The 18,169-nt window shown below is 35.4% G+C and overlaps 1 protein-coding gene across 6 annotated transcripts in view; it reads right to left on the bottom strand.

Moving 5' to 3' along the window:
* The window catches only part of ADGRL3 (adhesion G protein-coupled receptor L3), a 790,703-nt gene that overhangs the window by 95,132 nt on the left and 677,402 nt on the right, over positions 1–18,169 (bottom strand). The gene's annotated exons all lie outside the window — the stretch shown is intronic.

The following is an 18,169-nucleotide window of genomic DNA, read 5'->3' as shown; positions in this document are numbered from 1 at the left end:
CCTTTTTCTCCCTCTACCACCCAGGAAAACTTCTCTTCCCTCTGTTTTTCCATTTCAATAAACAACAACTTCATTCTTTGAGGTATTCTTGCCAAAAACTTAGGAGTCATATTGATTCTTCTCTTTCATTAAGAAACCCTGAGGAAATCTTGTAGGTCCTGTCTCCTAAATCTGGCAGTTGCTCATCACCTCAACTACACCAAATTGGCTGGAGCCACCCATTTTTTAATAGCCTCCTAACTGATCTTCCCACTTTGACCCTTGTCCCCCTTCCCTCTATATTCAACAGGGCAGAGAAATTCTTTTTAAATATATAATTCAGGTAATATGACTCATTGATGAAAGGCATCCAATGTTTTCCATTTCAATAAAAGTAAAAACCACTCTTCCCCTTGTTTCATAAATTCCACATATCAGTGAGATCATATGATAATTGCCTTTCTCTGATTGACTTAGGATCATAGGGGAAGAGAGGAAAAAATGAAACAAGTTGAAACCAGAGAGAGAGAAACAAACCATAAGAGACTCTTAATCTTAGGAAACAAACTGAGGGTTGATGGAGGGGAGGGGGGAAGGGGGATGGGGTAACTGGGTGATGGACACTGGGGAGGGTATGTGTTGTAATGAGCACTGGGTATTATATAAGACTGATGGATCACAGACCTGTACCCCTGAAACAAATAATACATTATATGTTAATTTAAAAAAAAAGTAAAAACCAAAGTCTTTCAAGGGTCTACAAGGCACTATAACATCTGCATATCTGTGACATCATTTCCTAGTCTCCCCTTCATTCAGTTCATTCCACCTAGTTGGCCTGCTCCATTCTTTGAATATGCTGAAGACATTCCAGTCTCAGAGGCTTTGCCTTTGATGTTCCTTTGGCCTGGAATGCCCTTTCAAAAGATAGCTGCATGGCTTACTTGCTACTCTCCTTCAGTCCCTCATTCAAATGTCACCTTCTCACAGAGCATTTTTCTGAGTCACCATATTTAAAATTGCGAACACATTTTCCCTATTTTTTTTCTCTATTACTTTCCCTGCATTATTTTTCTCATCAGCACTTAATCTAAACTATATATTTTGTTAATATTGCTTGCTGATTGTCTGTATCCCCCACTAGAAGGTACATTCCAAGAGAATAAGTTGTTTTATCTCTTCTGATCACCAATGTATCTGCAGGTCCTACAAAATTGTCTACCATAGAATGGATGCACAATTAATATGTTGACTAAATGAATGAATCTCTCTTAAATTATCCCCACCTTCTAGAATGGATTTCAATTATAACCTAAAAGTTGTATCATGCTGCCCGTTATACAATCTTTGGGACTCTTAAATCTCAGGTTCTTAAATCACCTACTCTAAAATCTTAAGTAAAAGATAAAATTAGAGTTGGAGAATGAGAGGGTTGTTACACGATAATATCTTAAGATATGTCAAAATGTCAAACTGTTAAACAGTTACGACAATGGGACCAAACTATGCATGGAAGAAGACTTCAGGAGTAAACTGTAGAGTCTAAAGGCATGGATTTAACCTTGTCAGTCCAATTTCACAATTGTTACCTTGAACAAACTACTTAACCTTTTAAGTATCAAAAGCCTCATTCACGTAGAGATAAAATAAATCTTCAGATTCCTGTGATAAGTAATTAAGATAATACATATGAAAGCAAAAAAAGAAAGATAATATATATGAAAGTGAGAAAGTCAATTTTTTTTGATTGTTTGTTTTGAGAAATGTGGGATCTTTTATGTAATTCTTACACAAGGTCATTGTTTCTTATTTCCTTTTTTAATCTGAAAACAGGGGCACCTGGGTGGCTCAGTAGTTAAGCGTCTGCCTTTGGCTCAGGTCATGATCTCAGGGCCCTGGGATGGAGCCCCATTTTGGGCTCCTTGCTCAGTGGAGAGTCTGCTTCTGCCTCTCCTCTGCCCCTCCCCATTGTGCTCTCTCTCTCAAATAAATAAATAAAATCTTTAAAAAAATCTGAAAACAGTCTGGATTATTTCCTTGTTTGGCAGCTACTTTCATATAAATAATCAAAAGTTTATAAAAATGATAAGGGATGGATCAGAAAAATAATAACCAGAACAAAAATAAATGTTAATATTATGTTAACTAAGGACACAAAACATTATTCCAACTAACTGATGAACTACCTAAGTCCACTTGATAACATTGCCAATTTAGTTTATGTTACTAATATTTGTGTTACTGATGAATTAAGGTCACAAAATTCCTACATCGTCCAAAGGAAGCAGATTTTAACTTTAGAATTTGAATTCTACATTCATTACTGTACAAATGTGTTTACGACTTTTGAATAATAAAAGATAAAGGGGCTCAATTTCACCTTTATATTCTTCCTTCAGTTATAACAGAAAGACAAAGTAGCAACAGAAGATATATACCTTATATTTTCCCCCCTGAAGGTGTACCATTCATAAACTAGTATGATTTGTTGGAAAGAATGGCTTGCAAACTCATAAAAAATTTTTTTTAAATACAAAAAATCAAAAACTTCAAGGAGATTAACTTCTAAATAGAAGATGGTGAGGTGTGAGAGAAAATCTTCAAGCAGAATGACGGAGTGATTCTCAGAACGATATTCTGGAAAGAAGATACTTTTGAGAAATGAAATGATTCTATCCTCTCTACAAAGAAATTTTTATTAAAAACAATACTTATTTTTCAGGCTTTCTATGAAGTTTCTATTCATATTTGAAATGCCAAATATTTTGTAAAACCTATGGATAGCTTGCTGAGTAACTCAAATACCACAAAAGGGTGAGTGTCATTTGGGAAATAAAAATGTCTTAAACAATGATGTTTTGTGAAAGCTACTCTGACAATGTAAAACACTCAAATATACAAATAGGTACATTTAATGAAACTAAATCCAAATTTACAGAAAAGGGAAATGTGACTTTTGTCTTATGATTTATAGTAATTCAATCTGAGTACACTAAGACCTTTTGCGGAAATCCTGATGTTTCCAACTTTATTGTTCAAAAGGCAAGTCAACAAACAAGATGGAGAAACAGATTTTGAAATGGTTTTCATTTTAACTGCATAAGTGTTTGCAGATGGGGCACAAACTATATGAATTAATTTTGAAACCCTCTAGATGGTTTTTCTTTTTTCAAACTTTTAGAAAGTTGCATTTTCCAGACACTATTTGAAAATCACCCTCTAGTAATTATTAAATGTGGGCCAGTAATTATCAATAACCTGTTTTACTTTCTGCATAATAATGTGTATACTTAAATGTACAGTCAGATTTGTTAAAGCATAATAACATGATTTTTAAATTGCCTCTTAAACATATCTCATTCTGAAACATTTGTAACATAGCTAAAATAAGTTTTCATTCCTTTTTGCAAACATATGAGCACTTGCCTTGCTACTAATGGATCACATAAGTCAGTAGGGTTACAAAAGACTATTTTCTGATAAATGTTGTATAAATTCTGTAAATCAGTTCCCAGCATTGCTCTAACTCTTGGGAACCAGGTCATCAGACACAAAGTTCACTCTGCAAATGTTTGAGAAAATAAAGGGCTCAATGGACTCAGGAAATTAGGAATTTGTTACAGAACAGGATGAAGGTCAAAGTTGAGTAACCCAGCGAGAAAAGCAATATAACTGCATTTCTTAGAATTTTTACAGTAAATTAACCAAAAACTCAGCAAAACATTTTCAAGTTTGTATTACATTAAAAAAAAAATCTAAACATTTTCAGGCTTTAATTGCTAAAAGAGAAACACTAGCAAGTAAGATGTCACAAAAACATCCAAAACCAACATCCTTTGGATTCAATAGAACTTATTCAGCAAATCTCCTTGGGTTCAAAATCAGCATAGCACACTCTAAGTTATTGAAAAATTTCTTGCTTTGAATTAAAAAAACAAAATATGAGGTGCCTGGGTGGCTCAGTCAGTTAAGTGTCTGACTCTTGGTTTTGGCTCAGGTCATGATCTCAGGGCTGTAAGATCAAACCCTCCCCTTCCTCCTCGGGCTCTGTGCTGGGTGTGGAGCCTGATTAAGATTCTCCCTCTCTCTCCCTCTGCCCCTCCCCACTTTCTCTCCCATTCTAAAAATATAAAATAAAATAATAATAATAAGTAAATAAAATCTCACCATAGTTGGTGAGCCAAACTTACAACTATCATAAAGAAGGAAACAGAAAAGGAAATAGTAGAAAATGTAGGAACTAAGAAGCTTAGTGGAGTTGAGAGTTAAACACAGTAATAGGTTAAAAAGGGTAGATTAAAGTTGATAAACCAAAAACTGTTTAGTGATCACTTAGAACTTTTTAAGGAATGAAATGATCGAGCAGTAAATAAGATTTTAGGAGTATCTGGGGTGAGGGTAGGAAAAGAAGCTAGGCAGACAAAGTTCCATCCTTAGTATTTCTGAGTTATGTAAGGTGATGATAATAATAGCTAAAGTATAACTTAAAAATTTAAGGGCGCCTGGGTGGCTCAGTCGTTAAGCGTCTGCCTTCAGCTCAGGTCATGATCCCAGGGTCCTGGGATCGAGTCCCGCATCAGGCTCCCTGCTCTGCGGGGAGCCTGCTTCTCCCTCTCCCACTCCCCCTGCTTGTGTTCCTGCTCTCGCTATCTCTCTGTCAAATAAATACATAAAATCTTTAACAAAAATTTAATATTCTGTTGGAAGTGCTTATTTATTAGGATATCTAATCATACAAAACATTACGATGTGATATTATTATCTCTAGTTTATAGATGAAGAAACTGAAGCACATTGAGTAAGTAATTTATCCCAGATGATTCAACTAGTATGCAGTAGGGCTAGGATTGGTGGGAGTGTAACTAACTGTTTAGGTTTACTCAGGACTGTCCTAGTTTTAGTACTATGTTTTTGAACCCTTGGAAAGTCCTCCCCAAGACATAAATGGATCCCCGCCATCAGAGATGCTTCAGAAATTTGGAAGAAAAGTACAAATCTGAATGACAGCCTAAAAATCAGAGGTTAGAAGCTATACTATCTGTAGTGTTGAATGGATGTAGCATTGATTAGCTACTTTCTTTAGTAACTCCTGTTGTTTTTCACCCCGACTCTTGATGTTGGCATCCATGATTTGCACTTCCCAGTATTGGGTCATCCATTGCTGCATCCGTCTGAGTGATAGAGCTTTAGTGCTTGGGATCATGTCTTCCTCTATGACTTTGGGTTAATTTTTGTGCCTTGTATCAGGATAGCACTACTTCAATTTTTAACATTGTAAATATTGTGACCATGTTTCTAACAATTCATTGATGAAACTGAGAATGACCCTAATATAATAGTATGACAATACTAAAAAGGGCTAAACAACTATGTTATTTTAAAGACACATGGAAGAATTCATGAAATCAGATTAGAGAGATAACCAAGACAGAACATTCCGAACAATATGCAGAAATGAATTTGGGACCACACATACACATGAAAGAGAAGGTTGTATGAATGTGCATATGGAGGCTGAATCTCACAAGTTTGGGAAGAGACACGCAAGTTTTTGTAAAATCAAAAGGTTTTTTTTAAAAAAATCCCCCCCCCCAAAAAAAAAGACACCAATGCTCAGTTGAAACTAACAGTCATTGAATGCACTGGAGTATGCCATAAGAATAAACATTCATTGTTGTTTTGTTCCCTTGATTTTTCTAAGTACCTAAGGAAAATTACTTTTCTTGATTTGGAGATTGCAAATAAATGTGCTGTGGATAAACAAAGGGGAAAATTTTGATAGCCATGGGTTTTGGCCCTTCATAGTGTAGAGCTCATTCCATCAGATTTTATTAATAATCATACTTTCTATAGGATATCAAATGATGTATTGAATCTTGGCAACAAAAAATGTTTCCCCTACCTCTTAGGTATTTTGATTTGAAACATGGAGTTGAAATCATTTTCTTGACTTCTATAAAAATTTTAATGAAACTTCAGAAGACACAAACAAAAGATTGTTGACACCTTGTTTAGGCATAAAATAGACTTTACTCATCTATGTGCATATTCAATAGACAGTGCAAATGTAAATTTTGAAAAATTCCATTTAGCCTATAAACCTTTTAGAAAAGAAAATAAACAGTTCTTACCTATTAAATGTCCTATATACCTTGTACACAAGGCAGCTAAAAGGAGATGTGGTTTGCTTACCTGTGATAATGAAGCTTTATAATGAAACTTTTTGGTCACTTTTCAGTTTCCTCAAAATGTGCAGTTTTTTTTTTTTTTTTTAACTTTCTAAAGGTAAGGAGACAATCTCCTGAGACATGTCTTACAAGATGGATATCATTGCTCCTGGTCATAGAGAAGATGTTAAAATACTGGTCTTCTATAAAATCCTCTTTTCAAAGTGTGGGATAAAAAGACTGTCTTTCCCTAATTTTGAAATATATGACAGATGAGAATGAAGAAAAAGTTTACAGTAGGAGAAATTTTTATGATGTTTCTACAGAACTGATGAACTCTGAAAAAGCTATAAGGAACCTAGAAAAGGTAAACTGATCTCATCTGAGTTGCACGAAGTTCTGTGTAGATTAGGACAAAATCTCATACAGAGAAAAACATGACTTATTTTGGGGGGATTTAAGACTATTTTCAAAGAAAATGTCACTACCAAAGGCAATCAAGTTAAACAGGACTTTCTCATTCCTTTACTAAAACTGTAACTTATTTGGAATCCAATCTTGAAATCATAAAGTGAAATTACGTCAGTGCTTTAAAACCATTATCCTTGATAGTGTTCTACTTTATGTTAACAACCAGAGTGCTTGGAAGTGTTTAAAAATGATGAATATTTTGGACATGGACAACATATATGATGAATTCACAGATGCAAAAGAACTGACTAATAAAAAGCTGGTCTCCCAAATAAGTCTCTAGATACAAAGTGGAGGGGCATATTTGGAGAGATGGGAACTAATTCCTACAAGTCTAAAAACCTATTAGGTAATGATATTAAGTAAAATCCTTTGTATTCTATACTCAACATTTTTTTTAAGGTTTTATTTTTAAGTAATCTCTACACCCAATGTGGGGCTTGAACTCAACAACCGCAAATCAAGAGTTGCATGCTCTACCAATTCAGCCAGCCAGGGACCCCTATCCTCAACATTTTTGTTGAGAAGATATTTAGTTTGATGCAATCACATTGGATTGACACTAGGAATCTATGTAATGTGGGCTTGGTAAAAGCAGAACTATAGGTCAAAGAGAATTTTACTTTTGACTATATTCACTTTTAATTCTCTTAAAAAAAGACAGAAAAAGACAAACAGAAAGAAACAGTTCACAGCTATTTCTTTTAAATATAAGTCATATCTGTTTAATTATTGTACTTTTTAAGTCTCACATTTATATATCTGAAAAATATGCAATGACATAGCCACCAAATTTAAATATCCAATAAAAGATCTGTAGTATCAGAGGACAAAAAGACACATTTAGAAAATGTTTCTATAGTTTCTCACACTATTAGCCCTACTATTAATTAGTATTAAAGACTACTAATTGTCACAGTTAAGCAGTAATAACACATGTGTATAATTACTTATTAAATATTAAGTATATTTTTGATCTGGTAGTGCTGTTTCTCATTGAGCTCTCTAAAAAGCTGATCACCCTAACTTGTGGTCAAATACTCTCTACTCTTCACAACTTCACCAACAGTGGAGAGAACCACAGATTCTTTCCTGTATCTCCTTTTATGGCCCAATTATACTAAGCTCCTTAGAAATGGATGGAATCCAGGCTTGCCTCGGTAAAAATTTCTTAAAAATATCCTTTGACTGCAATGATTAAATCCAGCAGTCTTTAAGACAAAGTTTGCTGGTGATTATTCAGGAAATTTCCTAAATCTCATACAAAATGGATAACTTCTCCTAAGATTGTTACTATTAATACACACACACACACACACACACACACACACACAATTTTTGAAAGTACTTCTTAAAGGGGTTAGATGATGTGGCACGGTGTAGCGAAGCTGAAGTATAGTGAAAGGAAATAATGGAACTGCCAGACTTGAATTACCCAGATATGTTTATTGTTACATATGTATCATTCTTCTCATAGAGTAATTTCCTTTGTCATGTAAGCAAAGATAAATTCACCACAATAAGAAAGAACATTTTTTAAAATAGAAACAAATCAACTTAGGCTTAAAAGAGAAAGTAATTTTGCATAACTAGATTATGAAAACCATACAAATAGAAACTGCATCTAGCCCAAAGTATCTAACAAAATCTTGGTAGATTCATTCTAAGAACTTTCACTGGATGCCTACTCTGCTTCAGGTACTAAATAAAACAGAATGTAAATATAAACCCTCAGACACATACACACACACACACACATACACACACACAATACATCTCACTTTTATTTCTTTATTCCAATTTCAATTGATTTTCTTAACTAAAGCAACTTCAGGAAAAAGAAAAAGGGGATGGTTCCTGGGCTTCCTTTTTGCCATTTTCATGAATAAATTTATTGCATTTTAAACAGAGTAGGGGTCTTCCAGATAATAACCCTAGGGGCAATTACCTCATATGTCTAGAGACAATAACTTGAGTTAACATTACATTTTATAAAATTAACATCTTAAAAGTTCTATGAATTGGTTATTTAAATTTGCAAGCAACCAACCATAGAAAACCTTTAAATGGTGATGCTTACACTGTAAGGACACACATAGTAGATTGGCAGTCCTTTGAATTGTAGAGACAGGAAAAATGGTTTAGTTCAGCCATATTTTTGTTCAAATGCTTTTAAAATCTTATTTATACAAGTAGACCTTGTTGCCTAACCTTAGGAAGCTGTATAAATAACTATTTTGAAAATCTACCCTAATTCCTTAAGAGTCCAGTAGTTCTCTAGCTTTATCACTTTATTTGTTAGACACAGGAATGAAACAGGCTAGGAAAAAAAAATCACTGAATAGTCTCCATGTTAAAAAAAAAAGTAAAATTTTGTGATCTGGAACAAATAGATAGTTAGTAAACATATCAACTAGTTCTTACTGAGAACAGTATAAGCAATTAAGGATATTTTTAGAACATTAGGGTGGAAGAGTTTTTATGCTTAGTTGGTTGATAATACCTTCTAAGCATGGGTAAATTGGGTAAGTAGAGCTATTATATTTAAATTAATAAAAAAAATAATTCCTTCAGTTAGTCAATGCTAAAAATTATCTCACTAATGAAGAAGAAGAAATGCAATCAATAAAAAAGTTAGGTATTGATTGTATTAGTGTTGATTTATGAATATACTTAAAATTGAATTTGGAAGTGCTGATATTACAGGAATTTAATGTCCATATAACCAACATTTTGAAGGGCTGAAAAGTTATTTGTAGTTATGATAATAACTTGCTGCAAATCTATTATTTGACAATTTCATTGTGAAAAAAAAATCTGTCACTTCAAAAAGTGAGACAAAGCACTAGCCTAAACCCTTCTCTTTTTAGGGAAACTTAGCTGTATAGCAGTAGATAAAAATCATCACATTTTATTAGAAACAAAATTAAATATTTGGGCCTTGACAGTTAACTACCCCCAGAATCGAGAGCTCAAGGGCTTTTGGGACAGGTAAGCATATCATGAATTAAAAAAAAATATTTTTTCAGAAAACTTTATAATTCTCAACATGATTTTAATACATTTTTGTTACTTAATCCCTAAAATAATTCTGAGATAATGTTAGAAAAAAATTATTAGTCTTATTTAACTTATTTAACAATAGGAACAGGGAATTCAGATGATTTGCCTGTTTTTCCCAAAGAACTGCAATCAGGACCCTAAGTCTCCTGATTTTTAATTCTTATTGCAACTTCCCTTCAGATTATAAAATGGGCAAATAAATTATGATAATAATACTTGTTGTGGTGTTGCAGATTAAATGAGATAATGTATGTACACATTAAAGAAATGACATTCATTCCTATTATTACAGGACATGCCAGGCCCTTCTGAGAGGTGAAGTTCTCACTCAATCTCCACTCTTTGGAATCTCCATAAACTTGATTACTTATTCCTGATAAAATATTTCAAACTAGAATTGCAGATGAATCTCCAGCTGCTATTTTTAGCCAAGCTTATTTACTGAAGATGATAAAGAACCTAAAAATGGTAAGTGTAAGGATCCAAGCTGTGTATGAGAAGATCACAGGTTTCTTTTTGCTTAAAAATTCCACTACAACCCCGAAATAAAAACAATCAGAGTGTTATTAATACTCTTAAAAATATAAAATTTACTGAAAAAATGTACTGTAAGACCACAAAAACCCAGCCTTATTTCATGCTACTTCAACCCTGTCACTCTCATTTTGCTTAAACAGTTATGTGCCTTCATCTAGAGCATATTCCTTGACGCTGCAAGGTCGAGTTAAGACTCATTCCTGTGTGTTAACCACAGCATCCTCTACCACAATGATAAGACATTTCTCACAAAGCACTGATTTTGCTGATTACTTATCTGTGCTATTAACTGGACAATGAACTCTGCCTATTACAAAGACAACATTCAACTATTTGAGAAACAAAGGTAGACTAGACCCATTACAATTTTAAAAATGAGATGTAGAAAACAAATTTTTCAAATATGTTTCGACAGATTCCTCTTAATTATAAAAATTTCAATGTCCTTTCAATGTTCCAATAAGCAGCTTCTTGATAAAATGGAAAAGATACAGTATCTCCCACATGGATTTCTTGCCAAAAATGTTTAACTTGAATCTAATTATGAGGAAACAATCAGAAAGATTGAAATTGTGGAATATTCTAAAAGGACAAATGGCCTGGACTCTACCAAATGTCTTTTTCATGAAAGACTGAAACAGGTAGGAAAACTTCTACATTAAAGAAGGCTAAAGAGATACAGCAACTAAAGGCAATGTGTGATTCCTGACTGGGTACTGCATGGAAAATCAAAGCCTTATATAAAGGACATTATTTGAATTATCGGAAAAATTTGTGTAAGGATTCTGTACTAGAGGATAGTACTTAACCAATATTAAATTTCCTGTGTGTGTTAATAGTGGGGAGAGAATGTCTGTGTTCTTAAAACATGTTTGCTGGAAGATTTAGGAATTAGATATTATAAAGTCAGCAATTTACTTTTGAAAAATCAAGTAACACAGCTAAATATATATATATACACATACATACACAGAAAAGTGACAGTCAAATGTGTCAAAAATTCAAATGTAAATACAAAAAATTGGTATATGAGTGTTTTTTGTACTGTTCTTTCAACTTTTTAATAAAAGTTCTATAAAAAGAGTAGAGGAAAAAAGTGATAAAAGAATTTTTAATTGTTTATTTTTCTTCAAATCCATAATTTCAGCTCTTCTCTCTCTATAAATAGCTAATTTGGGATATATCTACCCCTTTCACAAACTGAAGAAGTTTGACCACAGCTAGTTGCCAATTCTTCTCAAATGCATATGCAAAAAGTATCCTCCTTGCTATCCCTAGGTAGGCTACCTTTCTTCCCTTCCTCCCTGTCCTGCACAGAGATAGAGGGAAGACAGATAGAACTTTCTTTTTCTTCTAATAATTTCCCTTTTTCTTTAATTTTTTTTATTTTTTTAAAGATTTTATTTATTTATTTGAGAGAGAGAGAATGAGAGATAGAGAGCACGAGAAGGAAGAGGGTCAGAGGGAGAAGCAGACTCCCTGCTCAGCAGGGAGCCCGATGCAGGACTAGATCCTGGGACTCCAGGATCATGACTTGAGCCGAAGGCAGTCGCTTAACCAACTGAGCCACCCAGGCACCCAATAATTTCCTTTTACATCAACTTCATCAGAAGTCAGACAAAGACTGTAGGCAACTGGTGATCTAGTATAGATTAGGGGGAAGTGATATGGAGTCAGCATCCTTCATTTCTTGTTATTTATGCAAAAGAGCATTAGAGTTGAGGTCATGTGATGCTCCAGGAGCCATGGTAGTGGGAAGAAAAGTCTCCCTTCACACTCACTCATATTTTGAAATATCTCCTCAGCTTACTTCTCACAAGTATTACAAAATTGGAAATAGTCTCTCTGACTTAGGAAATTAAAAGATGTGTGTTTTCAAGTGTCTGATACACGGGGAGGGGTGTGGGTCAGTGAGGAAGGTAGTGCTATCATTCTTTTATTAACTAAAAGGGATATGTTGCTTCTTGGTAGCCTGGGCAAAAATGTAACCAATTCTAGGAAATCACAAATTGTTACGGGCTTAGATCTAGGTATATTGGACTCCAGAATAAATACAGTAACTGATTTTAAAGGACTTAAAATTAAAAGGAACTAAAAGAGACATAGAGATAAGCTATCTTGCAAAATATATATTTACTAAATATATATTTCTCAGTATAAAAATGAATCCACACTTTAAGGAAGTATATATATCATTTAGGGTCTGGGCATGGCTGAAGTTTCCCTCTCAATAAATATGTTACAAACTGGTAGATGTAAAACATTTAATACATTACATATGTAACGTGTGCTCAAAACTCTGCTGTGGTTTTTCCATTGTACTTTGAGTGAAACTTGCACCCAAAATCATTCTGATGGCCTACAAAACCTTCCATTCTAGACCCTTTGACTTTTCCACTAACGTACTTTTTCTCCTATTCTTTCCACTCCAACTGAAGTTCTTCAGACACATCAGAATCACCCTGGTTCAGGGTATTGCTCTTGTTCCATCTGCCTGGAAGAGTCTTTCCCCAGATGATCTGCACAGCTGACTCTCTCACTTCTCTCTGCTCTTAATACTGCACTAGTGTTTTAAATGAGAGAGGTAGACGATCAAGCAGCATACTGGCAAATAAATACTCTCAAATTTTAATAAATTTATGAAGGAAATATAGCATAAAATGGTTCACAGAGAACATCCAAGAATAATTCTTGGTTCTAAAAGGTTGTCAGTTTTAAAATATAAAGTTAATATTCAAATAATGTAACAAAATCTTACATGTTTGACCATTTTTTAAACCATTTTCTTTTCCCCCTATATTTGGAGGGTATTCAATTTGTCAGTTTCTAGTATCTTTCCCTAAATAAATACTTGGTTTAAAGTACTATATACCAGTTGTGATTTTTAATCTCTACCTCTCTCTCAATCCCATCATGCTATATCTGGTAAAATTAAAAAAAAAGAGCATAAAAATTGGGCAGTGGACATATACAACCTTAAGCATCATACACTAAACATTTTATTTTTGGGGGCACCTGGGTGGCTCAGTCATTAAGCGTCTGCCTTCGGCTCAGGTCATGATCCCAGGGTCCTGGGATCGAGCCCCGCATCGGGCTCCCTGCTCAGGGGGTAAGCCTGCTTCTCCCTCTCCCACTCCCACTCCCCTTGCTGTGTCTCTCTCAGCCAAATAAATAAAATCTTAAAAAATTTTTTTTCACCAATAAAATCATTGCTTAAACTCAAAATAATTTTTTGTTTTGGAATTTAAAGAATAAAAATATTATTTTTTAAAAATAAGTACTTTCCTTCACGAGCAACTGCAGAATCTTCCAACATAAAATTACCTGTTTTTTTCCAGCCTCGAAGAAGTTTAGCTATAAAATATTTGACACACAGAATCTATGGTATGACATTAAAATTTTCTAAATTGTCACTGTTTGGAATCAATACTAAATAAAGAAATAAATACAACGATTTCAAACAGCAAAATCAATGCTTATACTTGAACTGGAGTCAAGCTGGGGTGGGAACAATAGGATATGTTAAACTGAAAAAACACAGAGAAAGAGATGCAAGCATTAAACTAAGGAAAGTGAAGCCTCTTAAAAATAAAAAAGGGGTGTCTGGGTGGGTCAGTTGGATAAGCGGATTGCTCCTCGCTCACCCCACCCCTGGCTCGTGCTCTCTCAAATAAACAAATAAATCTTAAAAAAAAAAAAAATCAATGTCAAGTTGAACTGACAGGAAAAAGTTATTTTTTTTTAAATTATCTCCCAAAGAATTACAATTTGAGTAGAGGAAAGAGCTAGAGGTGATATAAACTGTCAACTCTTTTCTAAAGCATTTGCTGCAATGCTTTACAAAATCACGGTAGAAATCTTGATCAATTAGTTTGAAACCTATGCTCCTTTTAACTAAAATACTTCTCCCACAAAGGGTGTTCACAAAAATAATCACTAGTAAGAGAAGAGATAGACAATTGAATTTGATGTATTTAACATTCTGCTGAACAATAGACAAATAAACCTGTAGGTGATCCACAATAATGGAAAGGTTTTAAAACACCATAGATACTATCTCAGTTTAGTATAAAATTACCTAAATTTCTGTAATGATTACTTTAAAAAAAAAAGAGAGAGAGATTTTATTTGTTTATTTGCAAGAGAGAGGGAGTGCAGGTGCCTGAGCAGAGGGAGGGACAGAGGGAGAGGGAGAAAAAAAATCTCAAGCATACTCCCTGCTGAGAGTGGAGTCCAATGTGGGGTTCAATCTCATGACTCTAGATCATGCCCTGAGACAAAATCAAGAGTCCTATGCTTAACGGACTGAGCCACCCAGGCACCCCTGGAATGATTACTTTTGTTTCTAAAAGAAAAGACAATCAAATGTTTCCTTAGAAACAGAAGTACAGTGAACTCAGAAGTAGTTAACCAGCTAAATTGCCACCTTAGGTAGAAGCATCCCCTTCCTTCTTTAACCTGCCTAGGTTGACGTAGCTATAGTTGAAAAGAAAACCACAGGCCCAAAATGGCATCACTGAGGCCAAGTCACCAATTGCAGTTTCAAATGTAAGCCTTAACTAATCAGTCAGAAATTTTTTGATAAACACCAATGAGGTAATCTGTCACAAGAGTCCTCTCCATCCCCCCAAAGATGAGGTAATTCCACCTAATAAGACCCCCTACTTTTCCCCCAAGGGAAGGCGACCTTGCCTGAAACAATCCTTTCCTCTGTTTTGCTAATAATTTCCTTGTCCTACCCTCTCCTATAAAAACCTTCCATATTGTACAAATCATTGGAGTTCCCCTCTACTTGTTAGATGGGACACTGCCTCATTCATGAATACCTTAATAAAGCCAACTAGATCTTCAAACTTACTCAGCTGAATTTTTCTTCTTTAAAATTATGAAATCCCTCTTACCATCCCATTCAAAAATGAGTCTTAGCCCTTCTCTCCCTTGGTAAATTATGAATTCCCCAAGGTCAGGAAACTGTTTTGCCTTATTTATTCCTCACAGTATTTTGTGGGGGTGGAGTAATCTGAAATTTTAAATAGAGTGGATAGGGTAAGCCTCTTTGAGAAGGTGACAGTGAAGCAGAGACTTAAAGGGGATGAGGAAGTTGGCTCTGGTGGCTGTTTGGGGGATGGGGGGGGACTTTCAGGTCTAACTAATACCTCATCTGTTTGTGGAAAGGCAGGTGGCCTGTCATGGCCGAAGCCAAGTGTGCTAGAGGAAGAATAGTAGGAAAGGAGGTCAAAAGATGCGAAAGAGGTCAAGATTTGGGATTTGATCTTATTGAGAGGAGTTATTCAAATTGGATCAAAGATATGAAGTACCTGATGTGCATTTTAAAGGGATTGCAGAGTTGATTTTTGAGAATGAATCAGACTAGGGAGAAGGTCTGACTCATATCTTAAGAGTACCCCTCTGGCAACTCTACTGAGAACAAATTTAGGAAGGACACAAAGGAAGCAGAGAGAACAACTAAGGGGCTATACCTAGAAAGCGAAGGCCAGATGACAGTGGCTGGAACCTAGGCGGTAGTGATGAAGATGCTGAGAATTTGTCAGATCCTGGATCTTGCAGCCTGTGCTCATAGGATTGGGTGTGCAGTATGAGCAAAAAGAAACAAATAAAAAATGGTGCAGGGCTTAGGGCCTGAGTACCTGGAAGGGCAGAGCAGCCCCCTTTACTAAGAAGACTCAAGTGGGAGAATACCAAAAGTGTAGTTCTAGAATTGAGATACTTATTAGAAGCCTAAGTAGATATAACAAGTCAGCAGTTGAATCTATGAGTCTGGGGTTAAAAAATGGAGATAGAAATCTGGGAATCATGAGATGTTTAGAGCCATATGGCTATATGAGATCATCTTGGGACAAAGAACAGATAATGCCTACACTAGATCTAATTATACTTTGGGCCGGAGCAACAATGAGAGGTCACGGTGATGGGGAGGAACCAAAAAAGGAAGCTAAGAAGGACCAGCTGCACAGGAAGGAAACAAGAGGGAGGAGTATACCCAAGGCAAAGCGAAGAAAGTGTTGCAAGAATATGGTCAGTGCAAATTCTCCACATTGCCTTACTAAATACATCCTACTCATCCTTCAGAACGGGACTTTTTTTATTTTTTGATAAGAACCTTTCTGAACAGCCCTGCCTAAATAGATGATCCTCCTCTGCATTGCAAAATCACAGTGCAGGTCTCAATTACAATACTCAAAAATGCTGATAAAAGAACAAAGGAGGTGCTCAATGAACGGCAGAGAAGCATGGATGATAGATAAGGATGGCAGGTACAGTGCACAGGTGGAGCCTGGAATGAAGACCGATGCATCAAGGTACCACGGCTTAATGGCAATGGCTGTGACATTACTCAGCCAACTCCTCTTGCTCTCCTTCCAGGCTCATCAAGCAAAACTACTCAATATAATTTTGTTTCCTTCATACATTTTCCTGGGGAGTTAGAAAGTGACAACAAGCAAACAATAAATATCTATTCCAACTGGTCGCTGTCTTTCTCACTGTGCACAAATAGATTGGTGTTCTGTTTTAAGAAATTAGTCTCAGGTAAGCTTGGTTAGTGTGTTTCTTTTTGGACCTGTGGTAGTGTTCAGTCTGCTTTTCTGTTTTTCAAGTGCCAAAACCATTCTGTGAGATCCAAATGGGGCTGACTGGCAATTGCAAGAGACTATGGTACAGAAAACCAGGACATCCATGCTGTGTGACTGACTGCTAAAGGGAAATACTGATTTGCATTTATTTTGTCTCTTGTCGGCATACAAGAATGGTCAGAGCCGGGATTCTTGTATAATGGATCGAGTAGAGGGTGCTATGCCATGCCTGCAGGAAAAAAAATGATATTTTGTTGTTGTTTCAAATCTGATCCATTTTTTCTGAGTTTGAATTTATTCCCTAAATGGAAAATAGAATCCCAGAGCCACACTAACACATTCCAGGTTGAAATCTCACATTTGTTAGTGGAGCTAGACTTGCTAAACTACATCAATTTGTGATGCTCTGACAAAATAGGGTATGTAGTCCTTTAAAGACCAAAATGTACACTGTGCTGACACAGCTAAGGTAATTTACTTTTAAGGTGCTAATAGGGTTTGGATTTGATCTCCCTCTGGGATACCCACACTACATCTAAATTCAATAGTGTCAAGGAAAATTTTGGATGAAATTATTTGGAAAAATGACACCGAGTAGATAAAACCTGTGCCACAGTTTTCACTTTTAAAAACATGTTGGTGAGTAATCCTTCCTCTCTTTTTTTTGGCATCAAGGAGATGAGAAGAGAATTTACAAGTATATAATTTCTTGTTACTAATCCATCAATCCCTATAAACAAGCTAATAAGCCTTTTGTTTTTTTTTAAGACTTTTGTATTTTTATGTCCTAAATATATCTGAAATCTAAATCCTCTTCATGCCCTCCCCCATGCACGGCAGCCAGAGTCATGCCAGGAGGAGACTGATGCAGCCAAATTAGCTGCGTGTCTGACTTTGGAAACTACCTATCACCTAGAGTTTTCCTTAGAGTAGGGTTGTCTTGAATGGAAAAAAAACCCTCACATTATATTAGAATTTGCTAAGCTCTTTGCATTACCAGGCACTGTTTATTATGCTAACAGCTGCTTTTCAAAGAGTCATTTGGGCAGTATTTAATCCCAGGGTCTGGGATTCTGGTTCTTAACCCTATTGCACTGGCCTTTGGTTCTGGGGTCCTACCTTGCTTTGTTTATGTGATCTCCTTTATTTATAGGAAATAAGAGCAAGGGGAGACTAAGGGGATTTTTTTTAAATATCTAGCAATTTTTTTTATTATGTTATGTTAATCACCCTACATTATATCATTAGTTTTTGATGTAGTGTTCCATGATTCATTGTTTGCGTATAACACCCAGTGCTCCGTTCAATACGTGCCCTCTTTAATACCCATCACCAGGCTAACCCATCCCCCCATCCCCC

This window comes from Callorhinus ursinus, unplaced genomic scaffold, assembly GCF_003265705.2.
Source record: "Callorhinus ursinus isolate GAN/ISIS: 27379988/994484 unplaced genomic scaffold, GSC_fseal_2.0 scaffold4, whole genome shotgun sequence".
In the NCBI taxonomy this organism is placed as follows: domain Eukaryota; kingdom Metazoa; phylum Chordata; class Mammalia; order Carnivora; family Otariidae; genus Callorhinus; species Callorhinus ursinus.
Note: the sequence above shows the minus strand (reverse complement) of the source record. Positions and strands in the feature narration are given on the sequence as shown.